Genomic DNA, 24,800 nt, shown 5'->3' with positions numbered 1-24,800 from the left:
GTCTTGTTTGGTTTCGCCACTTTCTCCTTTTGCTTAGATTCTTCATCTCTAACTTCAGCTTCGACTTCTTTTGCCTTTTCAGCATCAGCTACTTTTCCAGACCTTAAGGTAATAGCCTTGACTTGCTCTTTAGCTTCCTTCCTGCCTGGTACTTCCGTGTCACTGGGAAGAGTGCCAGGTTGACGATTGAGCACTGCATTGGCTAATTGACCGATTTGATTTTCCAAGGTCTTGATAGAAACCACCTGACTCTTGCACAACAGCTTAAGTTCCTCAAAATCAGCACTAGTAGGTGCAGCTGCACTTCCCTGTTGAGGATATGATTGTCTTGTAGCATACTGCTGTGGTTGCTGGAATCCAGGTGGGTTAAACTGTTTACTCACTCCTTGCTGATATGGTGGCTGAATAGCATTCTGATTATTTCCCCAGCTGAAATTTGGATGATTTCTGTTGTTAGGATGATAGGTCGCTGGCACAGGCTGCTGTTATCGCTGATAATTATTCACATACTGAACAGATTCGTTGACAAGAGAACACTGATCCATAGCATGAGAACCTGCACAAAGCTCACAAACCATAGCTATTTGATTAACTCCATACGTAGCCAAAGAATCAACCTTCATTGATAGCGCTTGGAGCTGGGCTGCAATAGCGGTGGCTGCATCAACTTCCAGAATACCTGCTACCTTGCCTGACGTCATCCTCTGAGTTGGGTTTTGATGCTCATTTGCAGCCATCGTCTCGATAAGATTGTACGCCTCAGTATAGCTTTTAGCCCATAAGGCGCCTCCAGCTGCTGCATCGAGCATGGGCCGAGATTGGGCCCCCAAACCATTATAAAAACCAGTGATTACCATCCAATCCGGCATTCCATGATGTGGACATTTTCTCAACATTTCCTTGTAGCGTTCCCAAACCTCGCACATAGATTCTGTAGGTTGCTGCGCAAACTGAGTAAGAGCATTCCTCATAGCAGCAGTCTTTGCCATTGGATAAAACTTCACCAGAAACTTTTGCGCAAGATCTTGCCACGTAGTGATGGACCCGGCTGGTTCAGAATGTAACCAGTCTTTAGCCTTATCCCTCAGTGAGAATGGGAAAAGCCTCAACTTGATAGCCTCATCAATCACGCCATTATACTTAAAAGTGCTGCAGATCTCGACAAAATTCCTTATGTGCATGTTGGGGTCTTCAGTTGCCGCTCCTCCAAAAGAAACAGAATTCTGCACCATCTGAATAGTGCCCGGCTTGATTTCAAAGGTGTTAGCTTGAATAGCCGGATGAAGGATGCTTGACTGAATGTCATCAATTTTAGGCCGAGAAAAATCCATAAGAGCTGGATCAGCTTGAACAATACGATCTTCCATGTTTACTGGTTCTTTCTGCTCAGTTCCTGAATCCGAATCCTCAAAATCTAACTTCTTCGGAGTATCAAGAACTTCGTCTTTCTCTTCAGCTGTATCTAAGGTCCTCTTGCGAGCACGAGAACGAGTTTGCATAAACGCTTGCTAAAGTACCTGAAACACAACCGAAAAGAGTAAGTAACTACTATGTCCTAATCACTGAGTCCTAATGACCAATGATGGTAAGTACATAAACTAAACAAATACGCCGAGTCCCCGGCAGTGGCGCCAAAAACTTGTTATGGCGAAATCACGCACTAATATTCACGCTAGTATACGCGTTCGCAAGTAATATAGAATACTTTCTAGTTCGTTCCCTCAGAGACTCAGACTAAGTTATTGTCTAATTTAAGTCACTCACCAATGTATGATTACTTCTCAATGTTAAGATAATAACACTTAAAATTGTTGATTAAATATTAACTATAATTAACCACTTAATTAACCACTTAACTAACACTTCAATTTATCAATAATAAAATACTCATGAGATCACAACTTCATTATTACTTCCTTCTATAGCCATTATTATTACCTTTAGCATGTGACAGTGATGACATTAATCGAATAACACGAAACTGATAAAAGCCAACTTTCATTGTACTAATACCATTCTACCAAACATCCACAATTAAGATAGAAGTTGAATAGTCATCAATTATGTTGAGTTCCTATATGTCTACAAAAATTGACAACACAACGATTTAAGCACAAGTTAATCCTTTATGATTACATAGGGCAAATAAAACTGTTAGAATTACCCACTAATCATGCACAACGTACATGAACCTATGCTAGCATGACAAGTTCTAAATCTCAAGATCCACCGTCGCTTCACAAGAGATTAACATCCTATCTTATATGTTCGCGACGCACATAAGACGAATACGCACAACCAATACTAGATATCATGCAATCATCACACACTAAAGTATTAAATAATTAACTAAAGAATTCCATAATAAATCCGTTGCAACCCCATGATCACGATTAGCCCATAATAGAACTTATCGCCATCATGGGTTCTGATGAAATCATGATAAACAACACAAGAAAATAATAACTAAACTAATTATATTAAAACAGAGTACGTCACAAGAGTAAATAAGTCAAAGCAAGAAAACTAGCATCCAACGTTACAACGAAACAAGAATCACAAGAATATATGCTTCCTCCTTCGTTGCAGTGTGCTAAATCGGTCTTCTTCCTTATCTCCTTCGCTTCTTGCGCAAAACACAATCTAAAACATAATCTCCCTCTTATTCTCTATGAAAACGTCTCAAATCTACTTATATAATAGTCCCATAAAACTCAGATTACATAGAAGTTGGAAGCCAAACAGAAGTAGAAGTCTAAAATAATTCAGCTTTTTCCCCGACCCTGCGCGGCCGCTCAGCATTTCTGCGCGGGCGCGCAAGGCTGCTGCGCGGCCGCTCAGCATTGCTGCGCGCCCTGCTGCGCGGGCGCGCAGGACCCTACTGGAAAAATTCCAGGTTTGCTCCGTTTCTTCGCCGTAATCTGCCCGTTCTTTTCCTCTCTCAATGGTGAACACATGCCAAGGCTTATTCTTGATGATTCCTCCTCGGAAATGCAACTAATACCCTGAAATGCATAAACACTAGAAAAACGCATCAAATACACAAAATACTTGATTTCAAGACACCAATTTAAGCCATTTTAAGACGTTCTAAGTGGTATAAAATGCCACTTATCAGTAGCATCGCCTAAGTCTTTCACGGAGAAACTATTTCTCAACCAAGTTTTAACAGCCTGTAGAGAAGGTATGACATTATTTATTTGTTATACGTCATCTACATATAATACTAGGAATGTCACATGGCTTCCACTAACCTTCTTGTAAACACATGGTTCATCTTCATTTTGAATAAAGCCAAACTCTTTGACCGTTTCATCAAAATGAATATTCATTCTCCTTGAGGCTTGCTTCAATCTATAAATAGATAGAAGCAACTTACAAAATATCTTAGCACACTTTGGATCGACAAAACCCTTGGGTTGTATCATATATACATCATCTTCAAGGCTCCCATATAAGAAAGTACTTTTGACATCCATTTTCCAAATCTCATAGTCAAAGTAAGCAACTATTGCTAACAAAATCCTGATGGACTTGACCATAGTAACCGATAAAAAAACTCTCATCATAGTCTATATCATGAATTTGTTTGAAACTTTTTGCCACTATTCGCATCTTATAAGTTTGTATTTTACCATCCATTTCAGTTTTCTTCTTGAAAACCCACTTGCACCCTATAGGTTTTACCCCTTCGAGTAGATCAACTAAAGTCAGTACTTTATTTTGATACATGGATTCCATCTCGAATTTCATAGCCTCTAGCCATCTCTTGGAGTCTGAACAGTTCATAGCATCATGGTAGGTGAGAGGCTTATCATTATCCGTAAGCATCACATCACCATCTTGAGTCAAAAGAAATTCATAATTACTCCCGGGCTCATGGTGAATCCTACTAGATCTAGGAATAACCTGTGTTTCTTGGACAGGATTACTTTCAACATTTTGATGCACATCCTGATCTTATTCCAACTATGCTTCAATCTTATCATGTGGTTCTCTCCCACTGGTTTTCTTAGAAAGTAGTTCTCCCTCAAGAAATACAGCGGCCCGAGCAACAAACACTTTGTTCCCAGAAGGATTATAAAAATTATACCCTAGTCTCACTTGGGTATCCCACAAAATAGCATCTATCTAATTCTGGTCCAAGCTTGTCAAAGGCTAAACATTTTACAAACGCTTCACGTTCCCAAATTTTCATAAATGACATGCTTTGACATTTATCACTCTATATCTCATACGGAGTATTTTGAACCGCTTTAGTCGGAACTTGGTTAAGTGTATATACAGCCGTTTCTATAGCATAACCCTAGAAACTGAATGGAAGATCCGCTTGACTCATCATCGATCGCACTATGTCCAACAAGGTACGATTTCTCCTCTCAGAATCTCTATTCCATTGAGGTGTTCCAGAAGGAGTAAGTTCTGATACACTATCACACTCCTTCAAGAAACTCATGAAATTGAGGTTTAAGTATTCTCCTCCACCATATGATCGTAAAACTTTTATACTTTTCCCTTGTTTTCTTTTCTACTTCGGCCTTATATTCTTTGAACATTTCAAAAGAATCGGATTTGTTCTTCATAAGAACCACATATCCATATCTACTGAAATCATCAGTAAATGTTATGAAGTAGTATAAGCCCCCACTTGTCATCATACACATTCGACCACATCCATCATTATGTATAAGTCATAATCAATCGATGGCCCTTTCACCTGAGCAGGTAAAAGAAGCTTTAGTCATTTTGCCGATGAGATAAGTTCGCATCTTCCATATGATTCAAAATCAAACTTATCCAAGTATCCATCTATATGTAACTCAGAAATGCATTTCTTATTAATATGGTTTAACGACAATGGTAGAGGTAATGTGTGATTTGAGTCATCTTAGAACATATAAATTGTTAACTAATTGTGCAACATTATAGGCCTTATCATTAAAATAGAATAAACAACTATTATTTATTTAATTAAAATGAAAACCTTTCTTGTCCTGACAAGAAATTGATTTAATGTATCTGTTATTCCCAGTGGACTAACAATGAGATTTACAGAAGGGGGGTTGAATGTAAATCTCAAAACTTTTTCAAGTTTTGAGCAGTTTCTAAGGCTAAGTGTTTTAGTGAGCAAATGTGTGTGAATTGCTTGAAGCTAATGCAGACAGATATATTTTCAAACACAAATGTAAAGAACACAGAGAACTTAAAAACTTTTCTGGTGGATTTGTTGTTCCACCAGAGATGTGTTATTTCAGAAAATCTGTGATTCAAAGAATTAAATCACAGCTGCTTCCTAGTACAAACTAGATGATTTTCTCTCTGTATTTTTCTAAATAGCTCTTGAAAATTCACATCTAATTACTAGCTGCTACTTGGTTTATATATCACCAAGTTTACAAGTGAAGACAAAACTGTAAAATACAATTAAAAGGCTCTTCACATGTTTCTTCTTCATTTCTCTATCCAATGCAATTTAGGTTTAGCTGTTAATCTTTGAATACTCCCTTGTTTGCACCAGAATAGAAATGCTGCATTTTCTTGATTCCTCCTAGAGGCTGCCACATTCCAGTTTGTCTTTGTCAACCCATGTGCCTCTGTCAGCTTATGAATTGTCACTATCAACTGCTATTGAACTAAGCATCCGTTGAAGCTTTCATCCGTTGATGCCTTATCCGTTGAGGCTTTATCCGTTGAAGCTTTATCCGTTGATGCATTATCATTTGAAGTCTTTATCCGTTGAAGCATTTATCCGTTGATGGATATTATCCGTTGAAGCTTTAGAGACATCCGTTGAAGCTTTGTTTCTTATCCGTTGAAGGTCTTCAATATCAGTTGATACTTCTTCATTTATACAAAATTACAAGGCATGAAATATTTACAATTAGCCCTCCTATTTGCATATCCACTAGTAGTCAACATGACTGATAATTTCCTACAACATCTAAGAATTACAACTTGAATCTAGAGAATGAAATGTGCTACAATACTAAACTTATTGCTAAGTAAAGCTACTTCTTCAACGGATAGCCAAGATGGTCTTATCCGTTGAGGCTACAAACACTAGATTTCTACTTAAGTGTTTTTTTAACTTATCATCAAACTAATACATATATTCCTAACAATCTCCCCCTATTTATGTCTACTAGAACTGTAGGCATAAATTTGGGTTTAGCTTGATGATAACAAAACACTTGACAAATATATTAACTGTAATAAAGCAGAAATTCAAAAGTGCTGCAAAAATGTGTATGCTGAGATGGAATTGAAGAATTACATTGTTTCCAAGGGTGCTCCTTTAGCCTGAGCAGATTAATCTCTTTTCCTTTGATCCCTTGTTTTCTTTCCTAGCCTCCTGTCATTCTCCTCTATTTGAAGTTGAAGTTGTCTGTAGAACTCAACTTTATCTTCTTCATTGATGTCCAACTTAGATTGCATATCCTTGAGAGTTTCATTACTGGCAATCTTGAGCTGATCTTCAAGTCTGAAAAATCTTCTGACTCCTTTGTTGTCTCTGAACTCCATCAACCAATGAGGTGATTTGTGAACTGTAATTCCTCTTTCTTGAATGAGTAATGTTATAGGCAAGGCATTGGGCTCCCACCAAGTCTTCCTTATGTTGGCAATCTTGTTGAGAATCTCAATCTTGGCAGTCCTGGTAAAGCCAGAATCCCTTTTTATGGTTGAGTAGACTCTAACCAAGGTAGAGTAGCCTTCATTCAGAATCCTGTAGAGAGGCCAAGTTCTTTCCCCACTTTCTTTGTATTTGAACACTAGTCTTTCTGGTACCTGTCTGTAGGCATCTATTCCCCTTACTTCCTCCAGCTCATCCAGATAGAGTTCAATGTCTGAAAATTCCTTTATGTCACAAATGTGAACATAATCATCCTTAGAGGCTTGTGGCTTAGGCTTAGGCTTCTGAGTGAATTTGATTGAGGTTGGAGGAGGTGTTGATTTGATTTTTCTTTTCTGTTTCTTTGAGGGTGGAAAAGTGGTTAAGAAGGTGGGCAATTTGATGGTGTCCCAATCAATTGGTTCCTCCTTAGGAGTGATTGTTTCACCATGAATATTTATGAAGGGGTCAGGCACAATGGGTTCAGGAATAGAAGGTAGTGGTTTGGATTTTGATTGGGTTTCTTCAGTCTCATCTACCATCTTTCTTTTTGCATTGGCCTTCTTTCTGTTCCCTTTCTGCCATTGCTCTCTTTCCTTACTTCTTTCTCCCTCATCATCACTAAACATGTCCCCCATACCTACATCTTCACTCTTGTCTTCAATTTCTTTCTTTTCTACAGCTTGACTTGACTTTAGCTGTTTTTCAAGCTTTGCTTGTGCTCTTTTGTCATCCTTTAGCTTTTTGGCTTCTTCCTTCAAACTTCTGGCTTCTTCCCTCTTGGCTATTGAGAATTTGGGATGTCCTTGCATCACACAAATGCTCTTTCCCTCTCTAAAGATAATAACCATGTTCATCCTTTCAAACACATCCATGGTCTCTTTGTGCTTTATGATACTTCCACCCAAAACCTTGTCTTCATCAGGCTTTGGAAGAGGAAAATCCACTTCTTTCATCTGAGCAAGGCTTAGAGGATTCTTTGTAGAGTCCTTATTGGATCTGTTGTTGGGCTTGAGAACCATAGGTTTCATATTCTTGGCAGAAGTCTCTCCAGCCTTATTTCTCCTTACTGTCTTGAGCTCCATAATAATTGATTCCACCTTTGTGCTATGCTTCACAGATTGTGATTTAGAAGCTGTAGAACCAAAAATTTGTTGCACCTTTTCATCAATTTTCCTCCTTTGCTCTTTGACTTGCAATTCAGCTGCTGCTATCTGGATGAGATCAATTCCATCAAGCTTTCCTTCGATTTGAATAGGTGGAGAAGTGGTGATGGCAGGAACTAGCACTTGAGATATTTAAACTGTTGTTGATGGCTCTCCTTCCCGTTCCCTTTTATTCTCCCCCTTTTTGTTATCATCAAGGGTAGGGGTCAAGCCTTGGGCTTTGGCCAGCTGCATTAGTAGATTTGTCTGAGTTTGTTGATTCTGAAGAATGGTGACCATAGAGTCTTCAATGATCTGAACTCTATTTTCCAATCTGGCCAGCCTCTTGTCAGCATCAGATTCTTTCCTCAGTCTCCCCAACAAATCTTGCATAGTACCATAAGGCATGACTGAATCCAACTTCTCAGCATTGTAGGATTTCAGATCAGCAATGTCCTGCTTGAGTTCATCCACACTTAGATTCTGTTTGAAATGCTGCAACTGCATGAGATGGAGAGAGTCCAGATGAGCTTGAAGAATTGCCTTGGTACCAGCATCTGTAGTCTCCTGAAGGGCCTTCTGAATAGTCATTACTTGCCTGACCAAAGTTACACCAAATTCTCCTGGTGTAGATGCCTTTGCCCATGCCCAATCAGGTAGATCTGGAACAGAACTTGGGCCTGCTACTCCCCCTAAGTTCATGCTCTCATCCAAAGAATTAGAGTCATCATCATTAGAATTTACTCCAAATTCTTCAGATGGCTCACCGGCTTGAGAAGGCAGCCTGTTAACAGCAGCTTTGTCTCTGAGAAGAGATTCTGAAGTGTGTACAATGTTCAAAGTCTGTTCTGCCTCCACATTGCCCTGAGCAGCCAACAATTGATAGGCTGGAACAGGGTGAGTAAAAGTGTCAGCATCCAAGGAAATGTTATCAATTACAGCTTTGTAATGTTGCTGAAATTGTCTTTCCTTTTCTGCATCATCCACTATCATTGACTCACTAGCAATGGTTGGATCCACCCTTATAGCTTCTATACCTGCCTTTCTCTCATTTTCTCTATTTTCTTGCATCAGGGGCTCCCCCTGGCTCACACACACCCTCACATCCTCACCCTCACCCTCACCTTCTAAGGTGGCACTCCCCTCACTCACTTTTGCCATGCTGGAAGAAATAGCATGCATATGGTGACTCCCAACCTCTCCTTTTTCCTGGGAGCAACCCAGCCTCTCACTCAAATTACCATTCCCTTCCCTCAAACCTAAAAGTGATTGAACAGTAGCCATGTCTTCTACAGTTGGAATTGTTTCTGTTATATGTGTAGAGACCATCAACGGATAGGGAGTATCCGTTGAAGTGGAAACTGATGGTATCAACGGATAACTGCTGTTAAGCTTATTCGTCGAAGAACAACCACTTGTCAATGGATGAGAGATATCCGTTGAAGAAGGAAAAGATGTAGATATTGAAAGTGACATAATTGTTAAATCTGTGTGAATTGATTTTAAGTGAGGTGACACAGATTCTTCAACTATATCTGAAAGAATTGGCTGATGATCCAACAAATCATCTAAAAGATGATGATCATCAGGTTTTGAGTGGGGCTCCTCCCTGAGTTTTAAGGAGGGAGAATCAGGATTTGATGTGAATATCATATCCACATCCAGAAAGGGTGATGGAGAGTTTGATGATTGATGTGTGTCTATTATGAGAGAATGGGGCTGTGACTTCACATTTGTTGGAGTCACATCAAGCTGAAATTGAGAAGGCAAAGATACAGGTGGATGTATCTGTTCTGTGTGTGCCCCCTGTGTGGAAACTAGGGTCTTGGCCTTCTTCTTCCTTGAAAAGGCTTTGATTGGTGAATGTGTGGCTCCAGTGTCCCTCCCTCTTTTGTTTTGTGTCCCTGGTTGGGGACTATTTTCAATAATTGCATCCTTTTGGGAGGATGCAACTAGGGATGTGTTTAACTCCTTTTGAACCACCACAGTCTTTTGAGAGACTGTGGCTTGGCTGGCTGGGGTACCACTCACCTCTCCCACCATATCCTGGGGGGTTTCTTGATGTTCACCCCTCCCCTCACCACTCATACCCTGTTCACTCCCTTCAGGGTTTATGGTAGTTGTTACAACTGTTGTCTTTTGAGAAACAACAAAGGTGGTTTTCTTTGACTTGTGTTTTAAAATTTTAGTTTTGGTGGCTTTGGTAGGAACCTGTTTGGACAGAGACACAGATTCCATTGCCATACTGGAAGGCAAAGAAACAGTGGGGTTGGAAACAGTAGGAGTTATTGAAGTGTTTACCTCACTTACCTGTGGTGCATTCATGATTGGCAAATATACCAATGGCACCTGGCTGTTGAGGTTGATTCTCAAAAGGTCTGCAAGGACCCTTTTCTCTTGTGCCCAGTATTTGAGTTTATTGTTCTCATTAGATATAACCAGTCCTTCAGCAACATGGTTAGCCAATAACATAAGGAATCTAGCATAGTAGATGTTATGTGGTCTATTAGCTTTGTTACCTAACCTGGAACCTAATTCTAGCATGACATAGTTGCTAAAATTAAAGTACCTATCAGAAACTAGCATATAGAGCATATTAACAAGAGATGAAGTTATGGCATCAAAATTGCTAATCTTCCCAGAGAAAACCTTGATAAAGGCATCTCCAAGAAAACTCCATTCTTTCCTAAGGCCCTTCCTTCTAATACTACCTAAACTAGCAGAATCAAAAGCATAGCCTATAGAATCTAAGATAGCAGATACATCTTTATCAGCGTGTGGTGTCATGGCATTATTCTCAGGCAACTTAAAGCAAGACTGTATATCATCACAGTTAATGCAATAATCCTTACCTTTGAGAGAGAAGGAAATAGTCATATATGTGGAGTTGAACTCTGCAGTTGTCCAAATCTCCTCAATTACCTCACAGTAAATGGTTGGGGCTTCCAGCATTGTATAGCTTAGTTTGCAGTTTTTGATGAAGTCCATCATCTTGTGATAATCAGAATGGGCTTCATTCTTTTCAACCAAGGCTACGAAATTGTTCTTTTTAAAAAACAAATCCAGACTGAGACATAATTTTGACTACTGGTGCCACTGTTGTGAGTAGAGGTTGCAGAGAAAAATTGAGAGTTTTGGGAGAGAAGGAGAATAAAAATTGCAAGAAAGCGTAAAGTAAAAATAAAAATTCAATGGGCTTTTATACTTTCTTGAATTAAAACATAAATAAAATGATTAAATGATGCTTTTAAATAAATTACAGCCGTTTAAGAATAAAGAAAACTGTAGAAATTCTGAAAACTGCCTTTAATACAAATATATACAACAGTGTATATCTGTATCAACGGTTGAGTAAAAGAATCAACGGATGTGACTCACTTAAAGTAACTGATGTGACACTTCAACGGATAAGGTAAATAGTTATCCGTTGATGATCAACACTATTTTATCCGTTGAGGGATAAAATTACCAGAAATGTATTTGTCTTTCAACGGATAATGAACATCCGTTGATAGAACAATTTTGGCTTTCAACGGATAGGGAATATCCATTGATAGAATAATTTTTACTTAAAGCCAACTTTGTTCTTGCAGCAAATTCATTTCAGGCTTTAGGGTAGATTATAAAGAGGACATAAATTTATGAATAATTAAGCATACCAAGCTCACTTACTAATCTTGTGAATGTTGATTCATCAAGTGGCTTGGTAAATATGTCTGCAATCTGCTTTTCACTTGGAACAAAATGAAGTTCCACTGTACCTTTCATCACATGCTCCCTAATGAAGTGGTACTTGATGTCAATGTGCTTGGTTCTTGAGTGCTACACTGGATTTTCAGTAATGGTAATGGCACTTGTGTTGTCAAAGAATATAGGAATTTTGTCAACAGTTAGTCCAGAGTCAAATAGTTGATTCCTCATCCATAGCATCTGTGCACAGCAACTACCAACAGCAATGTACTCAGCTTCAGCTGTTGATGTAGAAACAGAATTTTACTTCTTGCTGAACCATGACACAAGCTTGTTCCCTAGAAATTGACAGGTGCCAGTTGTGCTTTTCCTGTCTATTTTGCAGCCTGCATAATCTGCATCTGAGTAGCCAATTAGATCAAAACCAGACTCTCTAGGGTACCAAATTCCTAGATTTGGAGTCCCTTTGAGATATCTGAAGATTCTTTTAATAGCCACTAAGTGAGATTCTTTAGGGTCAGCTTGAAATCTAGCACAGAGACATGTAGAAAACATTATATCAGGTCTACTAGCAGTTAAATATAAAAGTGAGCCAACCATGCCTCTATAAGTTAAAATGTCCACAGACTTTTCAGCCTTGTTTAGTTCAAGCTTGGTGGCAGTGGCCATGAGAGTTTTTGCAGGTGAACAGTCCATTAAGTCAAACTTCTTTAAAAGATCATAAATGTATTTAGTTTGACTAATGAAAATTCCACCACTAACTTGTTTAACTTGTAAACCAAGAAAATAAGTTAGCTCTCCCATCATGCTCATTTCATATTTACTTTGCATTAACTTAGCAAACTTTTTACAAAGCTTATCATCTGTAGATCCAAATATAATATCATCTACATAAATTTGAACAAGTATTTTAGAGCCATTAACATTTCTAAAGAAAAGAGTTTTATCAACAATACCTCTTGTGAAGTGATTATCTAGAAGAAATTTTGACAAAGTCTCATACCAGGCTCTAGGTGCTTGCTTTAGTCCATAGAGTGCTTTCAATAGATAATACACATAGTCTGGAAAGTTTGGATCTTCAAATCCTGGAGGTTGGTTTACATAAACTTCTTCCTCTAATTCCCCATTTAGAAATGCACTCTTGACATCCATTTGATAGACTTTGAAATTGGCATGGGCTGCATAGGCTAGAAAGATTCTGATGGCTTCAAGTCTGGCAACTGGAGCAAATGCCTCATCAAAATCTATTCCCTCTTGTTGAGAATAGCCTTTAGCAACCAATCTGGCATTATTCCTTATGACAATGCCATTTTCATCCATCTTGTTTCTGAATACCCATTTTGTGTCAATAGAACTCTTGTTCTTTGGCTTGGGTACCAGCTTCCATACTTTGTTCCTCTCAAATTGGTTTAGCTCCTCTTGCATTGCTAAAATCCAATCTGGATCCAATAGAGCTTCTTCTACTCTCTTAGGTTCCTCCTGTGATAGAAAGCTACTATACAGACATTCATCTTGAGTAGCCCTTCTAGTTTGCACTTTAGATGTAGCATCACCAATGATCAGTTCAAAAGGGTGATTCTTGGTCCATTTCCTTTGAGGTGGTAGATGAACTCTAGATGAGGATGCCTCAGTATTGTCATGATGTGTGATAGAATGTTAATTGGTTGAAACTCCCCCTGAGTTGCTGATCCTTTGAAAGGAATTGGGAGCTCTATCAACTGATGAAGTGAATTGATTATCTGTTCACAGACTGTGATCAACGGATGCTTCATTATGAACTTCAACGGATGATGCACTTTGTCTTTCAACGGATGCTGCATTGCTTCTTTCAACGGAAGCTGAATTATGACTTTCAACGGATGCAGCATTTTGTGCATTATCCAAAGGCAGATTTTGAATTCTTCTTAAGATGCCTTCTTCATCATTCTCATCTTTACTATCATCACAATATTGTCAAATTTGAGTCCTTCATGATGTCCCTCATCTGTTAGTCCATCAATCTTTTTATCATCAAACACAACATGCACAGATTCCATGACAATGTTGGTTCTTAGATTGTAGACCGTATATGATTTTCCAGCAGAATAACCAACAAATATTCCTTCATCAGCCTTTGCATCAAACTTCCCTTTGTGATCAGATTGATTCCTTAAGATGTAACATTTGCAACCAAAGACATGCAGAAAGTTTAAAGTTGGTTTTCTTCTCTTGAATAATTGATAGGGAGTCATGCCTTTTGCCTGATTGATTAGAGAAATATTCTGAGTGTAACATGCATAGTTAACAGCCTCAGCCCAAAAGTAAGTTGGGAGTTTTGACTCTTCAAGCATTGTCCTTGCAGCTTCAATTAGTGATCTGTTCTTCCTTTCCACCACACCATTTTGTTGTGGGGTCCTTGGAGCTAAGAACTCATGCATGATCCCATTTTCTTCACAGAACAACTTCATGGTTGAATTCTTGAACTCAGTTCCATTGTCACTCCTAATATTCCTTACTTTGAAATCAGGATGATTGTTGACTTGCTTGATATAATTGATAATGATTTCACTAGCTTCATCCTTTGATCCAAGAAAATAAACCCATAAAAACTTTGAGAAATCATCTACAATCACTAGGCAATATCTTTTCCTTGAAATTGAAAATACATTGACTGGTCCAAAAAGATCCATGTGTAGCAGTTGTAATGGTTCATCAATTGCAGATTCAAGCTTCTTACTGAATGATACTTTCTTTTGCTTTCCTTTCTGAAAAGCATCACACAGTCCATCCCTTGTGAATTCTACTAGAGGCATTCCTCTAACTAAGTCCATTTTGACTAGATCATTCATTATCTTGAAATTCAAGTGGGACAGCTTCTTGTGCCATAGCCAACTTTCAACTGGACTTGCTTTGCTGAAAAGACAAGTGATAGATTCTACATCTGTAGAGTTGAATTCAGCTAAATACACATTCCCTTTTCTAACTCCAGTTAGAACCACTTTATTGTCCTTCTTACTTTTGACAATACAGGCTTCAGAATTGAAGGAAACAGTATTCCCTCTGTCACATAGTTGACTGATGCTCAATAAGTTGTGTTTGAGACTATCAACCAATGCAACTTCATCAATGATGACATTTTCTTTTGAAATCAAGCCATATCCCATAGTGAATCCTTTGCTGTCATCTCCAAAGGTTATGCTAGGGCCAGCTCTCTCCTTAAACTCTGTGAGCAGGGTGAAATCTCCTGTCATGTGTCTTGAACAGCCACTGTCCAAGTACCATAGATTCCTTCTTTTTCCCTGCACACAACAAAATCAATCAAGTTGATTTTGGTACCCAAGTTTCCTTGGGTCCAGCCTTGTTAGTCTTTTTCCTAGACTTCATTCCTCCTGCATCTTTTGACTTAGGTAACTTTGGGTCAACCTTGGTCTCAGATGTAGTTGGTTGAAGTATAGGGTTAGTCACAGAATCATTTAGCACATTGGATTGAATTTGATAAGGCATAGATTGTGCAAACATGTTATTCCACATAGGCATATTGTATGGCATTTGAGGCATACTGAATGCAGTAAAATAAGGATTATTAATATATGGCATGTTTGCAAAATGTGTATGGGGATTCTGATGATACATAACAGGCATGGCATGCAGAGGTGACATAGACATGTTAGGCATGAAGGGATTTAAAGGCATGGGAGCATTCTTAACAGATTTGCAGTTATCAGATAGATAATTAACACTTTTACAATGCACACAGCTTTTTCTAGGAGCATACCTATCAGGTGTGTAATTGTTATGTTTATTAATCCCTACCTTCCCATTTCTTTTAGATTTTCTTTTAGTTTCCTTTTTATCCTCAACCAACCTAAGCCTATTTTTCAGCTGACCTAAAGTCATGTGTCCTATATTCACCTTACTGGCATCTTTGGATGTGCTAGCTCCTTCTTTGACAAAGTTCTTGAAAGTTGAACCATCCTTCTTATTGAGATTTTTATTTTTAAAATTACTTGCCTGTTTTAATTGATGAGCCTTCAACGAATGCTCTTTTTCTTCCTTCAACGGATAACTTTCATCATCCGTTAATTCCACATCCATTGATAATCCATCAATTAATTCTAACTCCTTTTTGTTTTTCTTCCAGGCATCCTCACAGAATGATTCAATTCCCTGAACCTTGGCAATCTGAACACTAACATCCCTAGATGTTTTCCAGGCCTTGATTACCTCTTGCTCACTCTCTAACTATTTAGAAAGAATTTCTACTTTCTTAACAGCTTCTTCTAGTTCACTCTCAATAGTCAAGCATTTAAGTTTAATCTTTTCAAGCTCAATTACCTGATCCTCTAACACAGCATTTCTATCACTTAAAAACACATTATTCTCTTTGATCCTAGTGTTTTCTTTGGCTAGTGATTTAAGGGAAACTCGCAAATGATATAATTTATTGGACATATCATTTATGGCTTCATTGCATTCATTTTTAGAAAGATGAGAGAGATCAGTAGTAATTACCTGGTTGCTTGATGAACTAGTTTCATTTTCATCAGAATTAGCCATCAGGGCTAGGTTGACATATTCCATATCATCATCTTCATTGACTTCATCTGCTGCCCAATCATCTTGAGTGAGAAAAGCTCTTTCCTTTTGTTTGAGCAAATCAAAATACTTCTTTTTGTAATCAACTTGCTCAAATTTCTTCTTATCAGAGGTTGGCTTCCTACACTCACTTGCAAAGTGTCCACTAATGCCACAGTTATAACATTTGAACTTGGATTTGTCCATCATGTTTTTGTTTGGCTTAGTGAATTTTGTATTTTTCCTAAACTTCATCTTTGCAAACCTCCTGGACAGAAAAGCCAGATGTTCATCAACATCATCAGAGTCATCCTGACTGGAATTGTCTTCATCATCAGCTACTTGCTCTTTACCCTTGCTTGATTCTGATTTGCTTGTGCCAATTTTGAGACTTGGCATTGTCTTCTCCTCATTCCTGGCTTTAATTTTCTCGCTGTCAGCTACAAGTGCAACTGTTCCTCCTTTTCTCTTTCCCTTTTCCAGCAGCTCATCCTAATTCATTTCAAGTTCATAAGTCTTCAAAATTCCATACAATCTTTCAAGTGTGAAGTTCTTATAATCTTGAGAATTTCTTAGAGAGACGGTCATAGGCTTCCATTCCTTTGGTAGAGACCTCAGAAATTTTAAGTTGGAATCCTTGACTTGGTACACTCTACCATACAGCTTCAATCCATTTAACAGTTTCTGAAATCTGTTGAAGGTGTCATTTAATGACTCTCCTTCTTCAAAGTGAAAATATTCATACTGTTGAATAAGAAGCTGCATCTTGTTCTCTCTAACCTGCTCAGTACCTTCACAGATGATTTGTACAGTATCCCAAACTTCCTTTGCAGTTTGACTATTGATGACATTGTCAAACATATCTTGATCTAAGCCATTAAACAAAATGTTCATGGCTTTCTTGTCCTTGCGGATTTCTTCTATGTCTTCAATAGTCCATTCTGCTTTTGGCTTGGGAATGGACTGTCCAACAGCAACTGTTGCAGTAGCAGCTGTGGCCACTTTGTGAGGGATGTGAGGACCATTTTCAATACAGTTGATGTAGCTTTCATCTTGAGAAAGAAGATGTAAATGCATCTTCACTTTCCAGTGATGATAGTTATTTTTTTCCAGGACTGGAATCTTTATTCCAATATCCTTCCTAGCAGGAGGATTCTTCTGTGCACTCATGATGTTAGCAGAATAGATCTTTAAACTTTTTGTATGTTAAGAGCTTGCTCTGATACCAATTGTTATTCCCAGTGGACTAACAATGAGATTTACAGAAGGGGGGTTGAATGTAAATCTCAAAACTTTTTCAAGTTTTGAGCAGTTTCTAAGGCTAAGTGTTTTAGTGAGCAAATGTGTGTGAATTGCTTGAAGCTAATGCAGACAGATATATATTCAAACACAAATGTAAAGAACACAAAGAACTTAAAAACTTTTCTGGTGGATTTGTTGTTCCACCAGAGATGTGTTATTTCAGAAAATCTGTGATTCAAAGAATTAAATCACAGCTGCTTCCTAGTACAAACTAGATGATTTTCTCTCTGGATTTTTCTAAACAGCTCTTGAAAATTCACATCTAATTACTAGCTGCTACTTGGTTTATATATCACCAAGTTTACAAGTGAAGACAAAACTGTAAAATACAATTACAAGGCTCTTCACATATGTCTTCTTCATTTCTCTATCCAATGCAATTTAGGTTTAGTTGTTAATCTTTGAATACTCCCTTGTTTGCACCAGAATGGAAATGCTGCATTTTCTTGATTCCTCCTAGAGGCTGCCACATTCCAGTTTGTCTTTGTCAACCCATGTGCCTCTGTCAGCTTATGAATTGTCACTATCAACTGCTATTGAACTAAGCATCCGTTGAAGCTTTCATCCGTTGATGCCTTATCCGTTGAGGCTTTATCCGTTGAAGCTTTATCCGTTGATGCATTAGCAGTTGAAGTCTTTATCCATTGAAGCACTTATCCGTTGATGGATATTATCCATTAAAGCTTTAGAGACATCCGTTGAAGCTTTGTTTCTTATCCGTTGAAGGTCTTCAATATCAGTTGTTACTTCTTCACTTATACAAAATTACAAGGCATGAAATATTTACAATTAGCCCTCCTATTTGCATATCCACTAGTAGTCAACATGACTGATAATTTCCTATAATAACTAAGAATTACAACTTGAATCCAGAGAATGAAATGTGTTACAATACTAAACTTATTGCTAAGTAAAGCTACTCCTTCAACGGATAGCCAAGATGGTCTTATCCGTTGAGGCTACAAATACTAGATTTCTACTTAAGTGTTTTGTTTAACTTATCATCAAACTAATACACATATTCCTAACAGTATCCCCTAAAGGTAGACACATAATAACAATTTATTAAGTTCTCAATCTCGCCTATATGGGCAAAATTAGGTATCGAGTTCCTTCAACAAAAGCAACAATTTTTGCTCCAATTCTAACCCGATACCTGAAGCTTGACCATTGCTAGTCTTCTTCTTTAGATCTTCCAAATAAGCTCGACAATTTAACTTCCATTCATACAGTTATTTCCACAGAAATGACAATCATCTCCTTTAGCAACACCACTATTAGGCTTCAAAAGCCCTTTGGGATTGGACTTTGGTTTCGCACCGAATAAAATCAAATCTTCACCTTGTCTGTCCACTTTTCTTTCCCATTTGCATTCCATGTGTACATCATCAATATGGACATAATTTGTAATATCCCATATTTTCATATATTATTATTATTATTATTATTTGGAATTATTTATGTGATTTTATGTGAATTTTGGTGAATTAGCTGATAATTGGAATTGATGTTTGGGTGTTTATATGTGATATTATTTGAGTATTTTAATTTTTTATATGTTCAGAATAAAATATAGATAATTATGGTATTTTTCTGGTAATTTTTGGAGTGTTATATGATTTTATAATGATTTACGAATTATTAATTATTCTGAATAATTACAAAATTATTTTATAAAGCCGGGAATCGTCCAACTTCAACCGTTTTTACGTTTTTACAACCCGAAACTCTTCCGAAAACTCCTTCCTAACCTAATCTGGTAATTCCGGACATTTTTCGTGTTTTGACTTTTTCAATCTGGATTACGGTTTGACCCGTGTGCGGCCCGGCGCAAGATTTTCAGTACGATAACCATTTCGATAAATCAACAAAACCCATATTCTCGAGAGACGGGATATTTTTACATTATTTTCGTATATGGTGTTTTATGTTCAGAATAGCTAAGTGATTTTACTTATCAAATTACTGGATTTATAAATGTTTTGGATTTTGAGAAAGATGATTTTGTTGCGAGTATTCATGCCCAAGTGAATGGGGGAATAAAATTATTTAGGATGTCGAATGATTCAGCTCCTTTTTCAGTAAAAAGGTTTTTAAGATTGGAATGGTTACTGGAAACTGGTTACAGCGTAGGTGATCGAGATATCGGTTCAGCTGTAATATCTGTCAAGGCTAGTTATGCCTTTTCTGGCGCCCTATAGGTACCGTATGTCTTCGGGATATGGGTAGTAGCTATACTTACGCTATGGCTGCAGGATACCGGTGTTGTTTCGCGACTGATCATCGGGAACAGCATGAAATATAATTGGTTCCAATCTAAATTGATATCTAAATTTCTTTATTGGTTTGATAATCATAGAATAAATGGTTTATCAACTATTTCTGTTTTGGAATAAAGGAAAATGTGGTTTTGATTCAGATTCTGATTTATGCTGATACTTACGTTGTTGTTAAATATTAAAGGTGGTATTAGTATAGATCATTGATGTTGACTTCAGTATGGGTGTTGTGAGCATCAAAGTTCGTATTGATATCTAATTTAATATAACAGCAAAATAAGTATTAATTTGAAGAGTTCAATTTTGAGTAAAGTTTATGATTCAATCCATAATCATTGTTTCTTGTTATTATTGTTTACGATATTTCCGTAAACACTGTTTTACGAGTTTGATTCTCGTCAAGATTCAAAGTATTGCTGAAGCATTTCGCTCAAAAATATCAAAATGGTTTTGAATATAATTAAGGAATCAATTCTGGGATTCCTCAACTAAAATTTTATGATTCAGCAATTATGATTATAAATGTTCTGCTCTAATGCAGATATCGGTTTTATATCAAAATAACCCTATATTCTCTATAATGATCTTGCTGAGCATTTCTTTCGCACATACTTGTCTGTTTTCAAATTTAACCTCCAGTGAGGATTAGCTTGCGCTGTTAAGCTGCGTAATTCGAGGAAGCAAAGAAGAAGCTTTTGGAAGGTGATGGGTCCAGGGTTTGCGAACTAGTGTAAGTTCTATTGTGTATAGTTGTTTATATTATATTATATTATAGTTGTGTTATTTTATAGTTGGGCCTAGTATACTTCTCTTTGAAGTTATACTAGTGGGTTTAGTATTGAGTTTCTAAATTTATTAAAAAGAGTTTTGAAAGAAAGTGAATTTTTTTTATGGAATTTGGATATCTTGTTTCTAGCACTGTAAACTTAAAAGATCTTGGATTAGTTTGGGGTCATTTATGATAAATATCTTCCGCTGGCATTTATTTATTGATTAAACAGGTTGATTTGGATTGAGGTTTCATAGTGAAGACCAAATCCCCTGACCCCGGATTTGGGGGCGTTACAGGTTGGTATCAGAGCTGAGGTTATAGTAAACTAGAAATGAGAGTGTGTAAGAGTGTGTATAGCTATGTGAGGACGTTTGAGCTCATATCGAGTTCCTGTTGGACTATTGGACATAGTACCAATGAGTAAGTTAAGAAAGGCGTATTCGGTTGAGTTGGTTGTGCTGAGCTGGACAAAACTCTTGGCAGTTGCGAACTTCTAGTATGGAATCTTCCGAGACTACGATCTGATGACGATGAAGATTATCGATATCCTTGGAACATGAAGAAGTGTCTAGAATTAGATGGTGAGTCAACTGAAGAGTTCAAACAAAAGATAAGTATTAAGACCTTGGCAATACCTTCTCTTTTTATAATTCCTTTTGAAATCTCTCAAAAAGAAGTAATTGTTAGAGGATATATTCCCTAACACTCCTTTAATCATTTTGTGCCAAAATCTTGTTTTCAGAATTTCATTTTCTCCAGAAATATCAGTTTTGAAATCTTTTCAGTTTTATTCATTTGATTTTGAATTCCTTTTACTTTGACTGAGATGAACAACCTTAACTATTGGGGACACAAGGTATACTTGTCTGTGTAATAGGAGTTGGATGGGACGCCATCACTTGTGTGTGTTGTGACTATAAGAAGGCTAACAACCTTTAGTAGTGTCTTAATTTGGGCACGCAATACCAAGTTCATTTGATCATATTGATCTCTCAGTTATTCTTTTATTTCAACAATACTTTTCTCAAATTCAGATTTTGGTCCCGTTATGGTATCAAATTCTTTTCTTTTTGAAATTCCATGATTTCATCATTCCAAATATTCGAAGGTATGCCAATGAAGTTAAGCTGAGTTATCTTGGTCAAGTCAAAGTAAGGCGATGTGAGAGGATTACCAATAGTGATAGTGGACTGCAATGTGGTTAAAATACCAGTAGCGTATAATGAAGTCAATCCATTTCTTTATTTCTCCCTCTATTTGTCTCTCTCTTTATTTTTCTTTCTCTCCATCTTTCTCTCTATTCTTTTCTCGCAAGTAGTAAAGGAAATTCTATTGAGGAATTGGTCAAAAGATATGGATGGAACAGTGGTGCACAGTGAAGCTCCTGTAAAAGTTTTATTATACAAGGAATACAAGATTTATTTGAAATTATAGAAAATTGAGTTTATTTGGAAATGGAAAGTTGGCTAGAAGATTCCTTAGTGCTTTCTTATGCTGATTCCGAGGACGGAATTCTTATAAGGGGTAGATTGTAATATCCCATATTTTCAAATATTATTATTATTATTATTATTATTTGGAATTGTTTATGTGATTTTATGTGAATTTTGGTGAATTAGCTGATAATTGGAATTGATGTTTGGGTGTTTATATGTGATATTATTTGAGTATTTTAATTTTTATATGTTCTGAATAAAATATAGATAATTATGGTATTTTTCTGGTAATTTTTGGAGTGTTATATGATTTTATAAGAATTAATGAATTATTAATTATTTTCTGAATAATTACAAAATTATTTTATAAAGTCGGGAATCGTCCAATTTCAACCATTTTTACGTTTATACAACCCGAAACTCTTCTGAAAACTCCTTCCTAACCTAATCTGGTAATTCCGGACATTTTCGGTGTTTTATTTTTTTTGATCTGGATTACGGTTTGACCCGTGCGCAGCCTGGCAGAAGATTTTCGGTACGATAACAATTTCGATAAATCAACAAAACCCGTATCCTCGAGAGACGGGATATCTTTACATTATTTTCGTATATGGTGTTTTATAAAAAGCTCGGTTTTGATAATTATCCAATTTTGGTATTGAATTGTATCGTTTTTATAGTTACTTAGCAGCTAAGTAATCTATTTTTGGATCATTTTGTAGTTACTTAGCGGTTAAGCAACTAATTTAACGATCCAAAATGATCCAAAACGAACCAATATTCCGTAAATATAAATAGCCTATTTCTTATTTCATTTATTTCGTTTATCCATTTGCAACCAGTAAAATACTGTAAATACAGAGAAAAACTTTAAAAACTGATACGATCCTGAGAATCAAATGAGCGAACGAAGGCGTTATCGAACTCCGATTCGGGCGTGCAGTATATCAAAACGAAGCTCTTGAAATCTTCTTTCTGAATCAATCATCAGTTTTTGTCCAGAAATAAAGGTTATTTTCTTATTTAATTATTTTAATTCAAATTATTTAGTGAATAAAATATAAATTTTTGCAGACGTGATTATCTGAGTGTTTTGATGATTCCATGTTGTAGAGCATGTTTTTCTGGTCAATTTCATATATTATACTTCAAAAATAGAGTTCAATAACATGTTTGAAATAGTCTTTGATTCTCTGATTCGAAAACTAGGGTTTATTTGATATGAATGTTCCTAATCGAGAATTGGGCGTTTCTGCCCTGAGGGTTATTAGTTGTTTTTGATGATTGAATCATGTTCCATGCAAAATTTAGATTCGATTGGTATATATAAATTTAACAGACAATTCCTGGATCACCTGTAATTGGCCACGCCGGAGTTTGGTCGAGTTTTGCCGGGTTTTTATCGTTTTCGCCGGAGTATTAGTTCTGGGCATCGTTTATGAAACTGGTTGATGATTCTATACTTCTCGACTAAATCTTGATATAAACCATGAAAGAACCCTGTTGTTTGGCTGAGATTTGGGGCCAACCGGAGGTTCGCCGGAACTCCCGATGACACCGGAATTTGGAATTGGTACGGTGGGTCTAGGTTGTTCTTGGCAGCCCGGTTTGACCCGGTTTCAACCCGTTTGGGTTATTTCCCGACCCGCTTTTGATCTCATTTTCCCCAAACTTTACTCTTATCAACTGTTTTTGGATTTTTCCTTTTTAAATAATTCAAAAATCCTATTTTTAATTTCTAAAAATTTATTTTTATTTTGAAAATCATTATTTTAATTCTGAAAATTATTTTCAATTCTAACATAAATCCAAATTATTTAATTAATTAATTTTAGTTGATAATTAATTATTTAATTAGTCAATTAATTTAAATATTAATTGATAAATTAATTTAATTAGTTATTAATTAAATTTAATTGATTATTTAATTAGATTTAATTATTTATTTTTGATTTAAAAATCCAGAAAAATAGTTTGAGCTTTAAAATATTATTTTAAATTATTTTCCAGGCTCGATAATTCTTATAAAATTATTCCCGGGTGTACAAGTCATATTATTTAATTATAAAATTATTCGGAGACCCGTTTTCATTCCGAAAAATGTTCAAAAATTCATAATAAATCAACCGTTCGTCCGTTTAATACGAAACGAACGCCTCCGGACTCAGAAAAATATTCCGCTTTCAATAAAAATATTTTTGAGACCCAAATCCTTTTGTTTCGAAATATCGCTTATTTTACGAATCATTCTGAGTCGATTATTGATCGATAAATAATATTTTTGACCCGATTTGAGTTTAAACACACCGAGTCGACCCTTTTGACGAACCGAGGCATGTGTTAAATGAATTATGTGATACGTGAATTACGTGTTTATATGCTATGTGAATTATGTGCATATATGAGTCAAGGGTCTTGTGTTTGTCTGTTATAGTTATGTGTGGGCTATCGTATGGGTAGACGATAGGGTGATGAAGCGTAGTTCGTTGAGTAATTATCGTTTAGACGATTAAAATTATATCTTTTAATTATAGATGGGGATCTCTCGAGTTGATCGGGACAAGACGTTGGATAAAGAATGAGATGGAATGATTTGGGATGTCTGGCTTCTAGCAATCGCAGGAGCAGCATATCAGTAAAGTGTTGAAAAGAAAGACAGTGATGTTTTAAGATCGAATATCAGAAAAAATACGTCCTTACGAGTGTGATTAACTGCTAAAAACCCCAAAGGCAAGTACCCCTGACTTCAATTATCGTTCAGTGACGTTCATTTCGAATCATATTATGCAAGTATCCCTATTATCACTTATTGTTCAAATGATATTTATTTTGAATCTTATCACGCAAGTATTGCTTTCCCTATTCAGTTCGAAATAGATAAATGTTTTACATATCACTGAATTAAATGATTCTGTTTATGCAAGTATTCTTCTGCTATTCTATGTTCAGAATAGCTAAGTGATTTTACTTAATAAATTACTGGATTTATAAATGTTTTGGATTTTGAGAAAG

The 24,800-nt window shown here is 36.6% G+C and overlaps 1 non-coding gene across 1 annotated transcript; it reads left to right on the top strand.

Annotated features, from left to right (window-relative positions):
- Nucleotides 1–867: 867 nt before the first annotated feature.
- On the top strand, nt 868–974 carry LOC141675681 (small nucleolar RNA R71). Its single transcript, XR_012556322.1, has one exon. It is a non-coding gene; the product is annotated as a small nucleolar RNA R71 (small nucleolar RNA).
- The last annotated feature ends 23,826 nt before the right edge of the window (nt 975–24,800 follow it).

The sequence above is a fragment of the Apium graveolens genome, chromosome 7, assembly GCF_009905375.1.
Source record: "Apium graveolens cultivar Ventura chromosome 7, ASM990537v1, whole genome shotgun sequence".
In the NCBI taxonomy this organism is placed as follows: domain Eukaryota; kingdom Viridiplantae; phylum Streptophyta; class Magnoliopsida; order Apiales; family Apiaceae; genus Apium; species Apium graveolens.
This window is presented reverse-complemented; position numbering and strand designations above follow the sequence as displayed.